The sequence below is a fragment of the Mesoplodon bidens genome, assembly GCF_964165515.1.
Source record: "Mesoplodon bidens genome assembly, chromosome: 10".
In the NCBI taxonomy this organism is placed as follows: Eukaryota; Metazoa; Chordata; class Mammalia; order Artiodactyla; family Ziphiidae; genus Mesoplodon; species Mesoplodon bidens.
This window is the reverse complement of record NC_138172.1, coordinates 105,700,148-105,721,691: the sequence shown is the minus strand read 5'-3', so window position 1 is coordinate 105,721,691 and position 21,544 is coordinate 105,700,148. Positions and strand designations below refer to the sequence as shown.

Below are 21,544 nucleotides of genomic sequence, written 5' to 3'. Positions count from 1 at the left end.
CCATGTATTAGACCACAAAAGAGCAAAGAAAAAAATATTAAAGTATTTTTTCAAATAGAAAAAGTATTGAAATATTTTTAAGAAATTGGGATAATAGTACTAGTTACAATATTGACAAATTGTTCTGAAATTAAACACTACTTTATCTAAGATGCATATCATATGCTTATCGTTTTACTGTTTTTAAATACATGGAATGTTTTCACCTTTCTAAAGTAATTATTTTATTTTACCTGTATATTGGGAAAAATTTTAGTTGCACATAATATAAAAAATTACACTTTAATAGGAGACATTAATCCATTTACCTTTGCTGTAGTATTGAAAATACTTAGGTTTAGAGTTACCATGTTATTGAGTACCCTTTTTTATTTGTTTGTTTGTTTGTTTGTTTGTTTGTTTTTTGCGGTACGCGGGCTTCTCAATGTTGTGGCCTCTCCCGTTGCAGAGCACAGGCTCCAGACGTGCAGGCTCAGCAGCCATGGCTCACGGGCCTAGCCGCTCCGTGGCATGTGGGATCTTCCCAGGCCGGGGCACGAACCCGCGTCCCCTGCATTGGCAGGCGGACTCTCAACCACTGCGCCACCAGGGAAGCCCTATTTATTTATTTTTAAAAAAACTTAATCTGGGGGAGGTATAAATTATTTATTTATTTATTTATTTTTAGCATCTTTATTGGACTATAATTGCTTTACAATGGTGTGTTAGTTTCTGCTGTATAACAAAGTGAATCAGCTATACATATAAATATATCCCGATTTCTCCTCCCTCTTGCATCTCCCTCCCACCCTCCGTTTCCCACCCCTCTAAGTGGTCACAAAGCACTGAGCTGATCTCCCCATGCTATGCAGCTGTTTCCTACTAGCTATCTATTTTACATTTGGTAGTATATATAAGTTAATGCCACTCTCTTACTTCGTCCCGGCTTACCCTTCCCCCTTCCCATGTCCTCAAGTCCATTCTCTACGTCTGCGTCTGTATTCCTGTCCTGCCCGTAGTTTCTTCCCAACCATTTTTTTTTCTTTTTTAAAATTCCATATATATGTGTTAGCATACAGTATTTGTTTTTGTCTTTCTGACTTACTTCACTCTGTATGACAGACTCTAGGTCCATCCGCCTCACTATAAATAACTCAATTTCATTTATTTTTATGGCTGATAATATTCCATTTTATATTGAAGATGTGCAAAATCTTTTTTATCCATTCATCAGTTGATGGACACTTAGGTTGCTTCCATGTCCTGGCTATTGCAAATAGAGTTGCAATGAACATTGTGGAACATGATTCTTTTTGAATTATGGTTTTCTCCAGGTATATGCCCAGTAGTGGGATTGCTGTGTCATATGGTAGCTCTATTTTTAGTTTTTTAAGGAACCTCCATACTGTTCTCCATAGTGTCTGTGTATCAATTTACATTCCCACCAACGGTGCAAGAGGGTTCCCTTTTCTCCACACCTCTGCAGCATTTATTGTTTGTAGATTTTTTGAATGATGGCCCTTCTTACCTGTGTGGGATGATACCTCATTGTAATTTTGATTTGCAATTCTCTAATGATCAGTGATGTTGAGCATTCTTTCATGTGTTTCCTGGCAATGTGTATATCTTCTTTGGAGAAATGTCTAATAGGTCTTCTGCCCATTTTGGATTGGCTTGTTTGTTTCTTTGATATTGAGCTGCAGGGGGTGCTTGTAAATTTTGGAGATTAATCCTTTGTCAGTTGCTTCATTGGCAAATATTTTCTCCCATTCTGGGGGTTGTCTTTTCATCTTGTTTACGTTTTCCTTTGCTGTGCAAAAGCTTTTAAGTCTCATTAGGTCCCATGTTTTTATTTTTATTTTTATTTCCATTTCTCTAGGAGGTGGGTCAAAAAGGATCTTGCTGTGATTGATGTCATAGAGTGTTCTGCCTATGTTTTCCTCTAAGAATTTTATAGTGTCTGGCTTTACATTAAGTCTTTTATCCATTTTGAGTTTATTTTTGTGTATGGTGCAAGGGAGTCTTTTAATTTAATTCTTTTACCTGTAGCTGTCCAGTTTTCCCAGCACCATTTATTGAAGAGGCCGTGATTTCTCCATTCTATATTCTTGCATCCTTTATCAAAAATAAGGTGACCATATGTGTCTGGGTTTATCTCTGGGCTTTCTCTCCTGTTCCATTGATATATATTTCTGTTTTTGTGCCAGTACCATACTGTGTTGATTACTGTAGCTTTGTAGTATAGTCTGAAGTCAGGGATTCTGATTACTCCAGCTCTGTTTTTCTTCTCAAGATTGCTTTGGCTGTTCGGGGTCTTTTGTGTTTCCATACAAATTGGGAAATATTTTGTGGTAGTTTTCTGAAAAATGCCATTGGTATTTTGATAGGGATTGCATTGAATCTGTAGATTGCTTTGTGTAGTATAGTCATTTCACAGTGTTGATTCTTCCAATCCAAGAACATGGTATATCTCTCCACCTGTTTGTGTCATCTTTGATTTATTTCATCAGTGTCTTATAGTTTTCTGAGTAAAAGTCTTTTGTCTCCTTAGGTAGGTTTATTCCTAGATATTTTATTCCTTTTGTTGCATGGGTAAATGGGAGTGTTTCCTTAATTTCTCTTTCAGACTTTTCATCTTTAGTGTATGGGAATGAAAGGGATATCTGTACATTAATTTTGTATCCTGCAGCCTTACAAACTTCATTGATTAACTCTAGTAGGTTTCTGGTAGCACTTTTAGGATTCTCTCTATATAGTATCATGTCATCTAGTGGCAAACAGTGACAGCTTAACTTCTTCTTTTCCGAGTTGGATTCCTTTTATTTCTTTTTCTTATCTGATTGTTGTAGGTAAAAATTCCAAAAGTGTGTTGAATAATAGTGGTGAGAGTGGGCAACGTTGTCTTGTTCCTGATCTTAGTGGAAATGGTTTCACTTTTTCACCATTGAGAACAATGATGACTGTGGGTTTGTCATATATGGCCTTTACTATGTTGAGGAAAGTTCCTTCTATGCCTACTTTCTAGAGGTTTATCATAAATGGCTGTTTAATATTGTCGAAAGCATTTTCTGCATGTATTGAGATGATCATATGGTTTTTATCCTTCAGGTTTTTTAATATGGTGTATCACATTGATTTGCATGTATTGAAGAATCCTTGCATCACTGGGATAAACCCAGCTTGATTATGGTGTATGATCCTTTTAATGTGCTGTTGGATTCTTTTTGCTAGTATTTTGCTGAGAATTTTTGCATGTATGTTCATCAGTAATATTGGCCTGTAGTTTTCATTATTTGTGACATCTTTGTCTGGTTTTGGTATCAGGGAGATGGTGGTCTCATAGAATAAGTTTGGGAGTGTTCCTCCCTCTGCTATATTTTGGAAGAGTTTGAGAAGGTTAGGTGTTAACTCGTCTCTAAATATTTGATAGACTTTGCCTGTGAAGCCATCTGGTCCTGGGCTTTTGTTTGTTGGAAGATTTTAATGACAGTCTCAATTTCAGTGCTTCGGATTGGTTTGTTTATAGTTTCTATTTCTTCCTGGTTCAGTCTTGGAAGTTTGTGCTTTTCTAAGAATTTGTCCATTTCTTCCAGGTTGTCCATTTTACTGGCATATAGTTGCTTGCAGTAACCTCTCATAATCCTTTGTATTTCTGCAGTGTCAGTTGTTACTTCTCCTTTTTCATTTGTAATTTTATTGATTTGAGTCTTCTCCCTTTTTTTCTTGATGACTCTGGCTAATGGTTTTATCACTTTTGTTTATCTTCTCAAAGAATCAGCTTTTAGTTTTTTGATCTTTGCTGTTTCCTTCATTTCTTTTTCATTTATTTCTGATCTGACCGTTATGATTTCTTTCCTCTGCTGACTTTGGGTTTTTTTTTTCTTTCTTTCTCTAATTGCTTTAGGTGTAAGTTTAGTTTGTTTATTTGAGATGTTTCTTGTTTCGTGAGGCAGGATTGTATTGCTATAAACTTCCCTCTTAGAACTGCTTTTGCTGCATCCCATAGGTTTGGGGTCGTCATGTTTTCATTGCCATTTGTTTCTAGGTATTTTTTAATTTCCTCTTTGATTTCTTCAGTGATCTCTTGGTAATAAAGTAGTGTATTGTTTAGCGTCCATGTGGTTGTATTGTTTTACAGATTTTTTTCCTGTAATTGATATCTATTCTGATAGCGTTGTTGGAAAAGATACATGATACAATTTCAATTTTCTTAAATTTACCAATGCTTGATTTGTGACCCAAGATATGATCTATCCTGAAGAATGTTCCTCAAACACTTGAGAGTGTATTCTGTTGTTTTTGGATGGAATGTCCTATAAATATCAATTAAGTCCATCTTGTTTAATGTATCATTTAAAGCTTGTGTTTCCTTATTTATTTTCATTTTGGATGATCTGTTCATTGGTGAAAGGGGGGTGTTAAAGTCCCCTACTACGATTGTGTTACCTTCGATTTCCCCTTTTATGGCTGTTAGCCTTTTCCTTATGTATGGAGGTGCTCCTGTATTGGGTGCATAAATATGTACAATTGTTAAGTCTTCTTCTTAGGTTGATCCCTTGATGATTATGTAGTGTCTTTCTTTGTCTCCTGTAATAGTCTTTATTTTAAAGTCTCTTTTTTTCTGATATGAAAATTGCTACTCTAGCTTTCTTCTGATTTCCATTTGCATGGAATATTTTATTCCATCCCCTCACTTTCAGTCTGTATGTGTCCCTAGGTCTGAAGTGGGTCTCTTGTAGACCGCATATATACCGGTCGTGTTTTCAGATCCATTCAGCCAGTCTATGTCTTTTGGTTGGAGCATTTAATCCATTTACATTTAAGGTAATTATTGATATGTATGTTCTTATTACCATTTTCTTAATTGTTTTGGGTTTGTTATTGTATGTCTTTTCCTTCTCTTGTGTTTCCTGCCTAGAGAAGTTCCTTCAGCATTTGTTGTAAAGCTGGTTTGGTGGTGCTGCATTCTCTTAGATTTTGCTTGTCTGTAAAGGTTTTAATTTCTCTGTCGAATCTGAATGAGGTCCTTGCTGGGTAGAGTAATCTTGGTTGTAGCTTTTCCCCTTTCTTCACTTTAAATATGTCCTGCCTGTCCCTTCTGGCTTGCAGAGTTTCTGCTGAAAGATCAGCTGTTAACCTTATGGGGATTCCCTTGTATGTTTTTTGCTGTTTTTCCCTTGCTGCTTTTAATATTATTTCTTTGCATTTAATTTTTGATAGTTTGATTAATATGTGTTTTGGCATGTTTCTCCTTGGGTGTATCTTGTATGGGACTCTCTGCACTTCCTGGACTTGATTAACGATTTCCTTTCACATATTAGCAAAGTTTTCAACTATAATCTCTTCAAATATTTTCTCTGTCTCTTTCTTTTTCTCTTCTACTTCTGTGACCCCTATATTCTAATGTTGGTGTGTTTAACATTGTCCCAGAAGTGTCTCAGATTGTCCTCAATTCTTATCATTCTTTTTTCTTTATTCTGCTCTGTGGTAGTTATTTCCACTATTTTATCTTCCAGGTCATTTATCCATTCTTCTGCCTCAGTTATTCTGCTATTGTTTCCTTCTAGAAAATTTTCAATTCCATTTACTGTGTTGTTCATCATTGTTTGTTTGCTCTTTAGTTCTTCTAGGTCCTTGTTAAACATGTCTTGTATATTCTCCATTCCAGTTCCAAGATTTGGGATCATATTTAGTATCATTACTCTGAATTCTTTTTCAGGTAGACTGCCTATTTCCTCTACATTTGTTTGGTCTGGTGGGTTTTTACCTTGTTCCTTCATCTGCTCTGTGTTTCTCTGTCTTCTCATTTGGCTTTGTGGACAGTGTTTGGGGTCTCCTTTACGCAGGCTGAAGATTCGTAGTTCCCGTTGTTTTGGGTGTCTGCCCCCAGTGGCTAAGGTTGGTTCAGTGGGTTGTGTATGCTTTCTGGTGGAGAGGACTGGTGCCTGTGTTCTGGTGGGTTTGTCTGGATCTTGTCTTTCTGTTGGGCAGGTCCGCATCCGGTGTTGTGTTTTGGGGTGTCTGTGACCTATTATGATTTTAGGCAGCCTCTCTGATAATTGGTGGGCCTGCATTCCTGTCTTGCTAGTTGTTTGGCATTGGATGTCCAGCACGGGATCTTACTGGTCTTTGAGTGGAGCTGGGTCTTAGCATTGAGACGGATATCTCTGGGATGCTTTCGCCGTTTTGATATTACAAGGTGCCCAAGGTCTCTGGTAGACCAATATTCTGAACTCTGCTCTCCCAACTCAGAGGCACAGGCCTGACACCCGGCTGGAGCACCAAGACCCTCTCAGCCACACAGCTGGGGGTGAGAGCAAGAGCTAGCTTTGGTACATCTCAAAGAACACCAATGAGATTCACTCACCATTTTCTCTCCATCAGTGAAGAAAACAAAATTCAGTGTTCGGTGAGTCAGCCACCTTGGTAGCCAGCCTCCAAGAAGGCCCTAATCATACCCTAATTATCTCCCAGTCATCATGCACCTGTGTGCCTCCTCACAGTTGAAAAGGGCTGATGTTTTAACTAATAAGACATTGCAGAAATGACAAAGTGCAGCTTCCAAAGGTATAAAAGATATTGGAGCTTCTGCTTTGGTTTCTGCTAGATCACTCATCCTGGGGTAAGCCAGCTGCCATGTCATGAGGACACTCAAGCAGCCCTAAGGAGAGATTCATGTGGCAAGGAGCTGAGGCCTCTTACTTACAGCCACATGAGTGAGTCATCTCACAAGTCACAATACTTAATTTTATTTATTTATGGTTGTGTTGGGTCTTCGATGCTGCACAGGGTTTCTCTAGTTGTGTCGAGCAGGGGCTACTCATCATTGTGGTGCATGGGTTTCTCCTTGCTGTGGTTTCTCTTCTTGTGGAGTATGGGCTCTAGGTGCATGGACTTCAGTAGTTGTGTCACGCAGGCTCAGTAGTTGTTGCTTGCAGGCTCTAGAACGCAGGCCAAGTAGTCGTGGCACACGGGCTTAGTTGCTCTACAGCCTGTGGGATCTTCCCAGACCAGGGATTGAACCCCTGTCCCCTGCATTGGCAGGCAAATTCTTACCTACTGAGCTACCAGGGAAGTCCAGTGTGCTCTTTTTTAAACCTAGTCTGTTTTCATTATTTTCTATTTTAACTGTTCTATATTAAATAAAAAATAATAATACTCTTTTCTACCCCTCCTCTTTGAGGATGATATATGAAGAAGTATGTCTTATTTATTAATCTGAAATTTTCACCTTACTTTTAAGAAGTAATCACAATGTCAAGTATTTAATACCTTTCACTTCCACCTTGAAAAGCATGGATATTAAAGTGCTAATATAATTACCTTCCCTAGTCTATCATTTTTACTTTTTGTTATGTATAAAAAACAAGGGGCTTCCCTGGTGGCGCAGTGGTTGAGAGTCCGCCTGCCGATGCAGGGGACACGGGTTCGTGCCCCGGTCCGGGAAGATCCCACATGCCGCGGAGCGGCTGGGCCTGTGAGCCATGGCCGCTGAGCCTGCGCGTCCGGAGCCTGTGCTCTGCAACGGGAGAGGCCACAACAGTGAGAGGCCCGCATACAGAAAAAAAAAAAAAAAAAAAAAAAACAACAACTAAAAATATGCATGGTTTGTAAGGAAATGACAAATTTCAGAAAATTCAGAATCTGCATACACTCTATACATAGCTTCTAGATACAGACACAGAAAATTGCCAGATACTCAGAGCCCCCCTTGTCCAATTCTAGTGACTCCCCTTAAGGTTTAATATTGTTCTGGTATCTAACAAAAAGATCACTTTACCTGTATTTTGTATTTTATATAAATGTAATGGCACAGTAAAATCACTTTTGGATTGGGCTTTTTAATTTTATGTTGTTTATGAATACGCCTATATGGTTGCCTGTTGTTGTTGTCATGCACTGACACTGTTGCATAGGATTCCATAGTGTAAATATTTATTAATTAATTTTTTCCAAAATGTATTACAATATGAGTGATTTTCAGTTTGGGTCTATTGAGAATTGCACTGGTATATACATACTAGAACTTGAGCTTTGGTGGCATGTGTATAAATTATTGTTCAATATACATGTAGTAGTAAAATTTTTGACTCATAGCTTTCATCTGTTTATCTTTTTAGATATTTCTAAATATTTTCAAAACATTTGTATGATTTTTCATCCTCAGCAATAGTGAATGAGATTCAAGGATTACACACATTCTTGTCAAACTTGATAATACCTGTCATTTTCATTTGAACTTTCTTGTTGGGGAGTGATAATTCCAGGTATGACTTTTTTGCATTTAATTGACTACTAAGAAGCCAAGCATCTTTTGATATGTTTACTTAACGTTCTGTACTCTCTTTCTTGAAATATCTTTTGGTATATTTTTCCCATCTTTGCTATTACATTATCTTCTTATTGAAGACTTTTTTTTTAACATCTGAAGACTTCTTATTTAGGAGTTTTAAATATATACTTGATATAAGTTCTTCTCTCTTTCTGTCTCTCCTCTTTATTTAGATGAGTGTCAGTTTTTAATGTTAATAACATCTAATTTGTTATTTTCCTCTAGTCTTATTTCTATTTATTTATGTAATCTTCTTATCTGTTGCAGAACACATTATATATTCTAAACCACAAATATGTTTTCGTTTCTTCAATAAATCTAATTGTTAAGCTTTAAATTTAAGTTAACTTTCTGAACTAAATATGTTGTATCATAGTGAGCATTAATTTGTCTATGACAGCTGAAAGGTTACATTTATTCAGAAAATGTTGTATTCAGCTTTCTTTTCATTTGCTCCTATTTCTCATTGATTCACAGAGGTAAACATCACTTCATCCATGGATCTGACTTTTCTTGATTTCTCATGGTCATTCTCATTAATTCTTCTTGCCTCATGAAATCTTTAGGCATTGCATTATTCCACAAAAGCAAAAAGCTTCCTTGGGCCTTTTTCCTCAGAAGATTGATTATTCCCACGTTTTAAATGGGAGATTGCAATAAGTTAGGAGAAAATGCCACAGGGGTCTCTCTCTTTTTTTTTTTTCTTTCACATCTTGTATCAGCCTCTGCTTGCACTCTGTGTTCAAAGATTTTTGTACAACACATTGATAGAAATGCCAGGTGTTTCTCTCCTTGGGGCAAAAGACAGATTAATTACCTGACAAATAAAATAAAGACAGTGTCCTTCTCTGTTCACATGTTGGAAAGGATTGCTTGCATCCTAATTTAAAAGTTTCAGGTGAGTGAAGCTTAAGATTCCAAAGCTTTAATCCATATTTGCACCATGCACAGCATCCAACAGGACTGCTTTACAAAACCCCATGAGACTTTTGTGTGCAAGTGAAATAGATAAAAATATAAAACTATTGCTGTCTTTTTGGGTCATAAAAAAGATTTTTTGTCTCATTTAAAATATATTTTTTTCTAAAATCCAAAAACGTGTCAGGCTAAAATATTGGAATTTCAAACATGGTAAAACCCCTTTTGAACGATGCGAAGTGAGACTTCTTTGTAGTGCTGATTTGCATTGCCCACTTGCTTGGTTGGCCAAAAAGGGCCTACGCGTTTTTTCCTTAATATATTCAGGAAAAAAAAACGTACGCCCATTTTGGCCAACTGCATCATTGTCGAAGTTCTGCCGCTTTTCATGTGCTTTAAAGGCAACTCCGATCTACCTCTTGAAAACGGTTTCCTGCAATTCTGCCTTGTTTTCAAATCCTCTTCGTTGCCTTACCTCAATAAGGTACGAAAGTTATCATTTATTATCCTGCAGGTTTGTGAATTTTAGTGCCTCTGAGATCCATTTTTCAACTCGCCTTTTTGGGAGCTGGCCTCCAAACCGCAGGATTGCTTCAGGCCCTATTCTGGTTCCGGGGGTGCAGGCAGAGCCTTCGGTTAATTCTTCTTCCTGATTGGAAATTAGAGTGACATGTGTCTGTCCAAACACCTAGAGGTGATCTCTCATTGGTTCCCCCTCTACCCGTTCAACCTCTGGACAAATTGCAAACTGTACGAAACTGGAGGTTAAAGGTGCTGATTCTCCAAGTGGGGAGATTGTTGGTAAAGCAGCTGGAATGGCGAACCCGAGCACCACGAGATGAAAAATGAGGTGCATTTTAGAAACGTTTCCCGATCATATGGTGTACCATCCTCTGGGTTTCCCATGCATTTTTTAGCTGTAGGAAGATTCCCTTGAACCTGGAGATTTCTGACCCATGGAATGGGTAGCACGCAGTATTACTTTAAAGGGTCTGCATTTGCTCACGCAACCTCACCAATCCGGTCGCCCCCAAGAGTGTCCATCCTTATGTCTCTTCCAGCTGTGGGTCTAGATGTGGTCAATCCAGGTTGCATCACAGCCACTGAACGAATTTTGTAAGAATTTCTCTCTCTTTCACTATCTTTGCTTTTTTTTGTAATTTGTATTTATAATGGGATTTAGCTGATTTTCAATGCTGTGTTTGTGCCTCTTTACACCCACTATATTCACTTACCGAGAAATATCAATAAATAGTTTTTAAGATTCTTACTACGCGGATATATTCTTCTGTGGTGAATAAGGTGTGTTGAGTCCAGTTCACTGAGCAATGAGTATGTCTTCTCTATTACATATTTGGTTGATGGAACGGTATCTGTGCCAATTTCAAACTGTTGTTTTGTGCATCACCCCACCTCACCTTTCCCCTTAAGCAGCCATAAGTGTGTTTTCTAAATGTGTGACTCTGTTCTGTTTTGTAATTTAGTTCATATAGCGATTTTTACATTCCGTCTATAACTGATATCTTATGATAAGTTTCTTTATCTGTGTGACGTATTTCTCTTAGAATCATCGTACCTAAATCCACTCATTATGCTGCTACTAGCCTTAGGACATTGATTTCATGGCTGAGTGATATTCCGTTGTACATAAGTACTACAACTTGTTTATCCATTTTTCTCTTTCATGAGATACTTAAGGTGTACCCGAGTCGAGGATTTTGTGAACACAGCAGCCCTAAAATTTGGGGTGCCTGTGTCCTGTCGATTTTTGGTTTTCTCAAGATATAAGCCCATGAGTGGAAGTGCCCTGTGCTCTGTAGCTCTGTTTTTTAGATGTTTTAGGAAACACCATACAATTTTCGAGAGTGGCCGTTGGCAATTTATATCACGCCCATCAGCGTAAAAAAGCTCCCTTTTCTCCTTGACTTGCCCTGCATTTGTGGTTTTTACACTTTTTCAGCATGGCCCTTTTGACCAATGCCTAGTGAGACTTCTTTGCAGTGTTGATTTGCATTGCCCGCTTGTTTGGTTGGCCAAAAAGGGCGAATGCGTTTTTTCCTGAATATATTCAGGTGCTCACCAGGGCATGTAGCAGGTGTGGGTGAGTGTCACGTAGCGCACACCCAGCGCATAGAAGGTACGCAAGATGGAGAGGCTACTGTCCAGTGAGTGCCCGCCCTCCACACCAGTAAGGCAAGCCAGCTTCCGGGTATTGTTGAGAGCTGGGGGCACATAGGTCAGATGATCATTTTCAGAGGCAGGGGTAGCTTACTGAAGTCCCTAACACCCACTACCACCAGTCTGTTTACCTTTTTTTTTGGCCATGCCACGCAGCATAAGGGCTCTTAGTTCCCCCACCGGGAATCAAACCCGCCCCTCCTGCAGTTGAAGCGTGGAGTCTTAACCTCTAGACTACCAGGGAAGTCCCCCGTCTACCTTTAACTGAGGTCACAAGCTCCAGCTCAGAATAGGAGGCACACATGAGGCGGATGAGGTCAATTTGTTCCAGGATGAGGCGCACAGCATCCCGTTCGTGGGTCTGGCATGGGACGTAGGCTGACCAGAACTGAGGGAAGGCCAGGGCTTAGTTTGGGCTTTGGAACTCCTTGGGCTTCTCATAGCCTCCTCAGCTGGCACAGCACTTACTGTGCCCAGAAGTCACATGTAATGCGTTGCTTTTTCTGTGGTACTTGGAAGCCCGTCAGGTGGGCTCACTGTGACCCCTGTAGCCCCCAGCATCCATGGCATGGCACTTTCTAGGTCACTATGGTAACTTCGTTCCAATGTGACTAACCTGTGGTCTCTGTGGCCCCCAAACTGCCCCACATTCCCCAGCAGCCATGGTGGCACCTTGTGTGTCCCTTTGGTACCTGGCCACCCACGAGACCATCTTTCAGCCTGTCCAAGCTGGTCTAGCCATGGCTGAAATTGCGCAGATTACCATGCTATATAGCCCATTGTGGACCAGGGGCATGTTGTTGTGGCTGGAGGGAGGTCAAGGCAAATGGGTGGGCTCCTTAGGTCTTGGGATCGGGCAGGACACATTGCCTGGCCTGGGCCAGCCTGGGGGTCCCCCACCTCACACTGTCACACAGACTATACTAGGAGCAGCTGAGGCCTGGGCTGAGGGTTTCCCGCCAGGGAGGGGATGACAGAGAAGGGGAAGGGCATCCATAGATGATGGAGAGGACATCCAGGGGTGGTGTGAGGGAGCCTCCCCACTAGCGCTACATGCTCCGGACCTCCTCCCCTGCCCAGGGCCAGGCTAGGCCCCCAGCAGCCCGCACACACTGCAGCCACCCTTCCACAAGCGGGAAGTCCCGCATCAGGGCCCGCGTGCGCTCCCGCGGACTTGGGGTGCTGGAGGTGCCCAGCGTGGTCTGCACGAGGGTTACCGATCACAGCAGCAGACCCAGCAGGAGCAGCAGGCACAGCAGAGGCCGCTGGCTGCGTGCACGGGGACCTTCGAGGCCCCCGGGCCGCAAGCTGCGCAGGGCAAGGCAGGCGGGCAGAGGCGGGTCTGAGAGGGGCGGGCTATGGGGTTCTGCCCGTCGACACAGGCCACCCAGCGGCGCGGCCTCGCGAGGGGGGCGGGGTGAGGGAAGGGATACAGAGTCACAGGACCCTGCGAGCCGTGTGCGGAGAGCCGCGATCCGGATCCGGGAAGCCCGGCAGCCACAGGGGGGCACTGCCCTCCCGCCCCCTGCTCAGAGGCAGCTCCCGCGGGCTAAGCTGGCCTCTGCTGAGAGCCCACTCGCCTCCCATCGCGGGTTCCCTCCGCCCCCGCCCCTCTTCCCACACCCACTGCTCCGAGGGGGCGCCCTAGGGTGCTCTCCCCCGCCTCTAAACTTCCTGTCCAAAATGGGGTGCTTCTCTCAGAGGGCCACCTGCAGCCCGTGTCCTCCCGGGAGCACACCTCGTCCCCATCTGCCTGCAGCCGGCCCCACCCACCCCGAGGGCTGCGTGCGAGGGTCTCTGTGGCCACAAGTGCTCTGGGCTCCCGGTTTCCCGGTACTGGGCCATGGGGGCTGGTGTGGGGGAAGAGATAATTTCTGGAAATGGGGGGGTAACCTTGTGAGCTCTGGATTCAGGAGGGGGCCCTCTGCCCCCGACCTTCTCTCTCCTCCTACTTGACTCCCCAACCTGCATGACCATTCTCTGGGGACTTGAACCAGCACCTGGGAACTATCAGGAACCTCCCCCACTTCTGTCAGCCAGCCTCAGGAGAGCGCCCTCAGGAGCTGCTACACCTCCCCAGGGCCTGAATAGAGGGACTTTTGGGATGTGAACTGAACAACCTTCTGGGGAGAGTCAACACCCTTTTACTCAACAGAGCAGGAACTCAGTCAGTAGGCTATTCGTGTGGAAGGAAATGAAGTCGCTTCCATGGCAGAAGAGCCCCCACCGCAGCAACCTTCGTCCCAGAGCTGCTGGCTGACCTTCTGGCCAGGATCCCTCCTACCTCAGCGTGGAAGGCCCGGCCTCGTGGAGAAGTGTAGGTTCTGAAGAAAGACCTGGCACCTGGATTCTGCTGCTACACTTGCCTTATCTCGTGGCCCTTGTGGCTCTAGCTTTCCCAGAAACCTCAAGGGCTAAGTGCCTGTGCTTGCTCAGAGGCCGCACGCCATTCCCCATTTCCAGCCTCAGGCCCTCCCTCTAGCTGCCTCCTCTAGGGACCCCCTCCCCCCAACACACACACACACACACACACACACGCACACTGGGGATGTGCCTTCTCACAGCAGCTCAACCACTGAGATGATTTAGGGACTGTGCCCAAACTCCTGCATCCCCAGCCTCTCAAGTTTTTGCTCTGATCCCTGGCACCCCCTGGAGCTGTTCCACCTTTGGAACCTTTCCCAGGTGGCAGGAGTGCCTAGCACAGGGGTAGTGACCTAAGTCTGAGCACTGGCGACCCTACAAATCTATTACAGAAAAACATTTTATTGAGCAGTAAGGGACCCCACTGGGGACAGAAAGGGCTGGCAATAAAGGAGCATGTGAACCTCGGGGCGGGGTGCGTGCTGCTTGACTCTCCATCCTGTTCTTGCTTCAGGGAGCAGGGCTTCCTGGGCCTCTCTGTCCTGCCTCCTGAGACCCCAGGCAGGAGGCTCTTTGGGAAGCCACAGATTGCTGCTTTCAGTTTCAAAAAGCCCAGCTCCCCCCTGGTTTGTGGTGGTGGCCGCTGACAATGGCTCAGGGCAGGAGCCCATGTGGTAGACTGCTAAGGCTTCTCTGCACCCTGTCTCTGCTCCTGCATCCTCCTCGGCTCGCAGAGTGCAGACTTCACTTTCTTCAGCTCACAAAGGGGCCCGTGAGGATTCAGCAGAGGAATGCCAGGTTTTCTTCCAGGCCAGCTTCCGCCCTGGGATGTTCAGGGCAGACTCTCATTTCAAACCTCACTTTCTGAGGCTCCTGGCTTATGGCCATTTAGTGTGCAGGGAGGCTCCTGGCTGAGGAAGGCTCAGACAGAACGACGCAGGTTCTAATCTGTGGTAGTGGACAGTGGGGGGGGGCGGGAGGGGTCACTGCAGGAAGAGGCATTCGCTGTCTTAGGCAGTTAAACCATTACCCTGTCTTCAGAATGGTTCAGCCAGCAAGATTCTGTGGAGTCCGCCTCCTGGCACCATGCTACAATCGCCGGATTTTGGGTCTGGAGCAACCGAGATCTTCGTCCGACTCTTCCGGAGTGTGCTTTCTCTCGGGAGCACATCTGGGGACTGGCTTCTCGGCTTCCTCCTTTGCTGGCATGGCCAAAGGAGCATCCCCGTAGGCCCGGTAGCCACCAACCAGGCAGTATGTCTCCCCATGCCGGCCCAACTGCGTTTCTCCACACCCTCGGTTAAGGACATGGTAGTGACCAGGTTTAGGAGGAGAAATGGGAGCCACAGCTGCTGCAAAGAAAATCAGAACTGATCAGTTACTTCTGCTGTACACAGTCTCCTGCCAGAATTTCCCTCTCTCATGTCTCTCCCAGTTTCTGGCTGAAGACCTTTAATCTACTTGACATCCAAAACACAGACTTGGCCCATCACCTCTATGAGTCCCTAGAGAAGGGACACTGGCTGCAAAAGCAATTCCTAGAGCCTACGGCTGCATCAGGTGAGGTAGTCTCTTCACCGTTGCCAGGGAAAACAGTAGAACCCGAAAGAAATTGCAATCATGATCCTCTCCATCTCTCCCTTCCACAACAGAGAAAACATTTCTTGCAGTGTGTCACTTCTGAGGCTTTAATGGAAACGTCTTTCAAGTTTTGGAAAAAGATAACCTAATATAAATTGGTTAAGGACCCCTCCCACCTTGGCAACCCCTCTTGGGCCCCATTTATAATGCCTGTTACAACCACACTGAACTCTAGCCCTCTGATACTTTTATCTAGATTAGAACAAGGCCAAGTACTGAGGCAGAGTGATCAGGAGAGTCAGAACCGGGTTCTGGGTACCAAGTGTAGGCTCACATCCACCCAGCCTCCTGGGACACCATCTGCTCAGCCCTCCAGTCTCACTAGCGCTTCATCACCCCCCTTGGTCCTTCCGGTCTTCCCATGAATAGGGCACCACCCTCTCCCCTAGTACTCAGCAGCTCAGTATGGGATGTGTCTGAGGGGACCGATATAGATGTGTACATGACAACACAGAGGTGCCTGGGTTTGAAGGTGCGGTTCAAGAGTGGCCCTCTTCCTCAAACTGCTCCGTTTACCATCTGCCAACAAAAACGCACTTGCCTTTTGCTAAGAGGCCAATCAGGAAAGGGTCTGAATGGAAGCATCCTGTAGCCCAAAGCGGAAGGCAACATTTATAAAGATCAGAAGCTTCCTGAACACTAGTTCAGGGATGACCTTTCACTTGTCCTCAGCAGTGAGCACTGTGGGACCCTGAAGGTGTCCCAGGTCACTGGTATTACTTACAGCTGGGAAAGCGCTGAGGTTTACGTAGTGGGCAAGCCCCACAGGAACATGTGGCAGCCAGGTGAGGTTGTGTGTACACCATGCCTCTTCTACAGGTGCCCGGTCTCGGTGTACCTGCTGCACTGCCCAGCCAGGGAACAGAGCACAGGTTTGAGTAAATATAGACGATCCGGTCAGACATTCTCTCTCAGACAACCAAAGAGATTGGTATCTGGTGGAGAACTGGTAGGGAAGTTTCTCTGAGGGCAGCACGTTTCCATAGTTATGCTGCCATGGAAACTGTGAGAAGGCCTGTGAGGTCATCACTACCCAGTGAGGTCATAATAAGGAACCTGTGACTTGCGGTCAGGCTTCAGGAGGAGGGGCAGTTTTGTGGAGGAGAGCAGGGTGGAGGCAAAGGTACTCTGCCTGGCCCCTCACACCTGGGCCTCCCCACCCATGCCCTAGTCTAGTAGACACCCCACGTGGGGCATGCAGGTGGGCTGGTACAGCCCCAGGGGCCCCAGGAGGGCAAGAGAGACCCACATTCTAAAACTGGCTTGAGAGGCAAGATTAACGTTAAGAGACAGCTAGGTTGTATGGCACTGACCCTAAAAGGCAGAGAATTGTGTGGACTGGGGAATCAGGGAAGGCTCCTTGGCAGTGGGCCTGAAGGACAAGTGAGATTTGGACCCATGGGGAAGAGAGGGAAGACATTCCAGTTTGGAAGAATACAAGCAAAGACACACTCTTCTCGACCTTGTCCTGCCCCAAATATAAATTCATAGAACCCTCACATTTTTACACCTGAGGGCTTAGAAAAACCAAGATGTTAAGGAGCCTACCCAGTGTTACACAGCTAGTGAAGAGGGGTTCTGCTCAATGGTTACGTTCATGTTGGGGCTCCGGATTTACAGCTGATAGGAATGTGAGGACGAGCTCAAGCCGTTTCAAACATTTCCAAGTGATACTGAGAGAGATGTTAAAGGTGCAAAATGAGGGTGCTGAATGACCTCACAAAGTGGGAATGGCGGGCCCATTTTAATATGAAATTCAAAACAAATTCATGACAAAAGGACATAATACAAAATGACAACATAATCATTACACTCCCCTCCCCCCTAGAAGTAAAAATCATTATAATCCTCTCTCTCTCCACCATGAAAGGATGAGATAAAGACTCAGCAGCAGCCCCCGTGAAAATCATGGTCAACACTGTGAAGAGGGGTTAGTAAGACAACTTGGTCTGACTCAGAGAAGGAAAGAGACAACTCTGCCCTTAGCCTGATCAGGCCCACAGGAAGGAACCACATTTGGGGCAGCTTTTGATAGTGTGGCAATGAGAGAGAACCTTCTTTAGGAGGGGACTCCCTGTTGCCGACCTTGAAAAAGCAAAGATGGGACCTTCGTTTACTGGGGCTGTTGCAGAGGGGATGTGCCCAGGAGGTAGAGACTGCTTGGACTACCCTTTTAGAGGTTGGGCCACCCTGGTTGAGAACCACAGCACCTTCTATCCCTAAACTGCTTGAATCAGTGGGTGCCCGTTAGGACAGACGAAGTCAGGCCTCATTGGAGCAGACTGCCTTTGGGAGTGGTAGAAGGTAAAATGTGAAGGGGAATGCTTGCTCTGGCGGAGGTTTGTCACGGCAGGTGGGCCAGCATGAGACCATTCAGAATCTCCAAGGCTCCGGAGATTACTTGGCTGGGAGCATCCCTCTGATGTGGTGTGGGGACTCCTACCTTAACAGGACCTGGCTGGGCATCTGGGGGAGGCAGAATAAACGGTTTATTAACTTAAGAGAGCGAGAGAATCACCTGGGGGGTTCCACCAAACCACTTAAAAAGCCTTGTACCTGGATTCTTGAGCCAACCCTCAGAAAACTTATCTAGATCTGGAGTAGGGCTCAGGAAGCTGCACTTTTCATAAGCTTCCTGGGCAGTCCCACCACAGTGGTCCATGGATAGAGAGACCAAATTATTGTGTATTCTCGGTTGCTTTTGGGAGTCAAAGTGGGCAATATTAAAAACTGCAGCAGGGCTTCCCTGGTGGCGCAGTGGTTGAGAGTCCGCCTGCCGATGCAGGGGACACGGGTTCGTGCCCCGGTCTGGGAAGATCCCACATGCCGCGGAGTGGCTAGGCCCGTGAGCCATGGCCTCTGAGCCTGCGCTTCCAGAGCCTGTGCTCTGCAATGGGAGAGGCCACAACAGTGAGAGGCCCGCGTACCGCAAAAAAAAAAAAAAAAAAAAAACTGCAGCAGGCATATGTATAAACAGGGAATATTCAAGGCAAGCAGAGGTGTGTAGTTATTCTATGCCTGAATCAGATTTGAGAAAAGCTAGCCTGGTGGTTAAAGAACACAACCCTGAGGACAGACAAACCAGATTCTTTCCTACTGACTTGTGTGATTTTGACCAAGTTCTTTTATCCTTCTGACTGTTTCTTCATATGGAAAAGAGCTATGACTGTACATTTAGCACAATATTCTCTTTCGGCAAAGGTTGCTCTGGGTCCATTTGTGTTCTCTGCAACTTAACCCTTTCCAGTGCGCAAGCATTTTTAAGTTGTTTGGTGAAGTATTACATTTGACTTTCAACAGTTCATTACTTTGGGCAAAGCTTATATAATGCTGCAGAGACTAGAACCTATGCAGAGATAGTGAGAGGATGTTATAAGCTTATTCTGCTGGTTTATAAAAAAGTTTAACCTTTTCTTCTCTTCCTCCACCTGCCACCAAGAGATGAGAAAGAAGGCAGAGCCTGGAAATGCACACCAAGCAATATTTCTGTGTCAGTTTGCCTTTGATTCCTCTGCCAGTACTTCCCAGAGAGATTTCACCAAAAGTGCCTAAGCTTGCCATGGCCAAGAAAATTTCTTGTGAAGAAAATTTCTCTTTATTGCTAGTCACATCCCCTTTTCCTTCTCCTGGAGGCTTAATGGATGTTTGGGGGCAGGAAACAAAATTTAAACTAAAACATCAATTGCAAGAGCCTTCGTCCTAAGTGTGGTAGTTTGGAGTGTGAATCTTCTCAGGGTCTACTGAATTCTGCCCCAGTGGAAACTGTTAAGGGGCACCCATAGAAACATCGCTTATTGTTAGAAACCATGACATAATACAGAGCCAAGATCGACATTATTCTTCACGTGAAAGACTACAGAGAGCCAAGCTCAGTAGTTCACCCTCAAGTGTTGGCCAGCAACTTACCTTTTGAAGCCAGACAGCAGCCCGGGTCTTCAGAAGGTGACTAGGCAGCCCAGAGCACCCTACTGACAAGTGTGCTCACCCATCCAGCACAGAGGGAAAGGTCCCTGTCATGGCATCATATATAAGCCTGCTGCAATAAGGTTTGCTGGTGCAAAGGCTCTCTCACTGAGGACCCCAGTCCTGGAAGGCTTCTCCTCTGGCGAGCTGCCAGTTCAATCTTCTGGGCCAGGCTCACGTCCCAGGGATGGGTCACAAAGCTGATGACAGTGACTGGCACCTCGATCCCCACCCGGCCCACCCTCCCTGCTCTGTGGATGTAGTCTTGCAGGGTGAGAGGGAAATCATAATTGATGACTAGCTCCACCTGGGTGCTGTCCAGGCCCTGAGAGGCGATGTCTGTGCAGAGAAGAATGTCTCGGGAGCCCTTCTGGAAGGACTGGAAGATGCCTGCTCTCATTGAGGCTGGCATTTGTCCCTGCAGTCTTAAGTGTTGGATTTTGTGGTCATCCAGAATATATACCCCAGCCAGTTCACAGCGCTGTAGCAATTACAGAACAGAAGAATAGTTCCTGCGGGGCCAGTCCTATATGCTCTGTCATGCTGCTTGAGGATCTGCACCAACCCAGTCACCTTCTCTGTTCCCTTCGGCCTCATGAACGTCTGTCTGACGTGAGGCATGATGCAGTGGAGCTTGTCACTGGTAACGGGGGTTAGAGAGTCTAAGCTGGCAACTTTACTCAGCAGCTGGCCTATACCTTCGGGAAATGTGGCACCCACCAGCACTAACTGAGCTTTGGGACTGAAGGGGTCTTTTATGTCAGCTGAGCCTTCTGCTATATGGCTCCCCTCCAAGATGTAATCCACCAGTTCCAGGAAGATTTCATCCAACAGCATGTCTGCATCATCCAACACCAAGAAGGAGAGCTGCTCCAGGCTGATCAGTTGAGTTTTCAGGGCCTTCCACAGAGCCCCCGGAGTGGCCACCAGAATATCTGCTGGAGGTTGTTTGGACAGTTGCAGCCTGATCCTCCTCATGCCATGGCCTCCCCCTAACTCCCGCACCTGGAGGTCCAAGGAGCTGCCCAAGGCCTGGGCCACGGCACTCACCAGTTCGGCTAATTCTCGAGAAGGCACAAGAACCAGGCCTCGAGGAGCAGGGATACGACAGGGGTCCAGCCTTGGCTGGCCCAACAGCCGTTGAAGGAGAGGTAGCATGTAGCTGAGAGTTTTGCCACTGCCGGTTTCTGCGGCGCAGAGAATGTGGCGGCCGCGAAGAAGTGGGGGAATGGTACTCGACTGCACGTTTGTGGGCCGAACAACTTCGGGAGCAGCCTCCTGTAGAGCGCTCAGAACGGGGAGCTCCAGACACAATTCAGTGCAGCTGCCCTTGGGCGAAAGGTTCCGCAGCGCTGGAGCCTCATGTTGCGCGCACTCGATGGAGAAATGGTCCGCGTGGGTGCACCGATTCCTCCAGCCGCACGAAGAGAGTGGCACGGGTTCCAAGAGCCCAGCGTGAGGTGAGCCGGCTGGTTCAAGTCGGGTCGCCGCACTGACATCAGCGTCAGCCCAGGACGCGGCAGCATCGGCCGCGGGAGGGTTACGCTGGCCGCTATGCCGCTCTTCCTGCCGCCGCTGTAGAGCCCGCGGGATGCGCACCACGGGCAGGGGCTCGATGGTACCGCAGACCGTCAGGTCCCGGCGAGGCGCCAGAAGCAACCGAGCCGCGAGCGACAACAGCCGCAGCCGCCGTGCGAGAGCCATACGCCCCTCGTTGCGGGAGAGGCGCACGACAGTGACGTCACCGGCGCGCCAAGGCCTCGCGGACGGTGGCCGGCGCGGCTCAGTAAGGCCCGCGGACTCGGCGAACTGTGTGGAAGGAGCGGGATCTGTAGAGCTCAGCAGCGGCGAGGTCTGTAGGTCCGAACCGGGGATGGTGACTCCAGACCCCCGCCAACCTTGGGGAAGGGTGCGCGACGGAGGCAGGACCGGGGTCCGGCGATACGCGGCGATACGCGGCGATGGGGCCCTGGCATTACGAACCAGGAGGGCGGAGGGCTTCTGGCGATCCGATGTCCGATCCCTGCCGTGCTCTTTTGTCGCCCTCACAGCTCCTGTCATGGCTTGGCCAGTTCGGGTCTCCCCCTGTGACTTACGATGAGGGTGCGGCGATGTTTTCCCAGATGTGGTCCCCGTGTAAGGTCTTTGAATACAAGTATTTATTGAGAG

At 46.0% G+C, this 21,544-nt stretch overlaps 1 long non-coding RNA gene and 1 pseudogene across 4 annotated transcripts in view; one reads left to right on the top strand and one right to left on the bottom strand.

Moving 5' to 3' along the window:
• LOC308623584 overlaps nucleotides 1-21,544 on the top strand; it is a 55,628-nt gene that overhangs the window by 19,572 nt on the left and 14,512 nt on the right. The gene's annotated exons all lie outside the window — the stretch shown is intronic.
• LOC308623583 (putative ATP-dependent RNA helicase DDX28) lies at nucleotides 13,940-21,109 on the bottom strand (annotated as a pseudogene). The gene is made up of 2 exons (XR_014017905.1): nucleotides 19,319-21,109; nucleotides 13,940-15,123 (listed from the first exon to the last, which is right to left on the bottom strand). The product of XR_014017905.1 is annotated as a putative ATP-dependent RNA helicase DDX28 (transcript).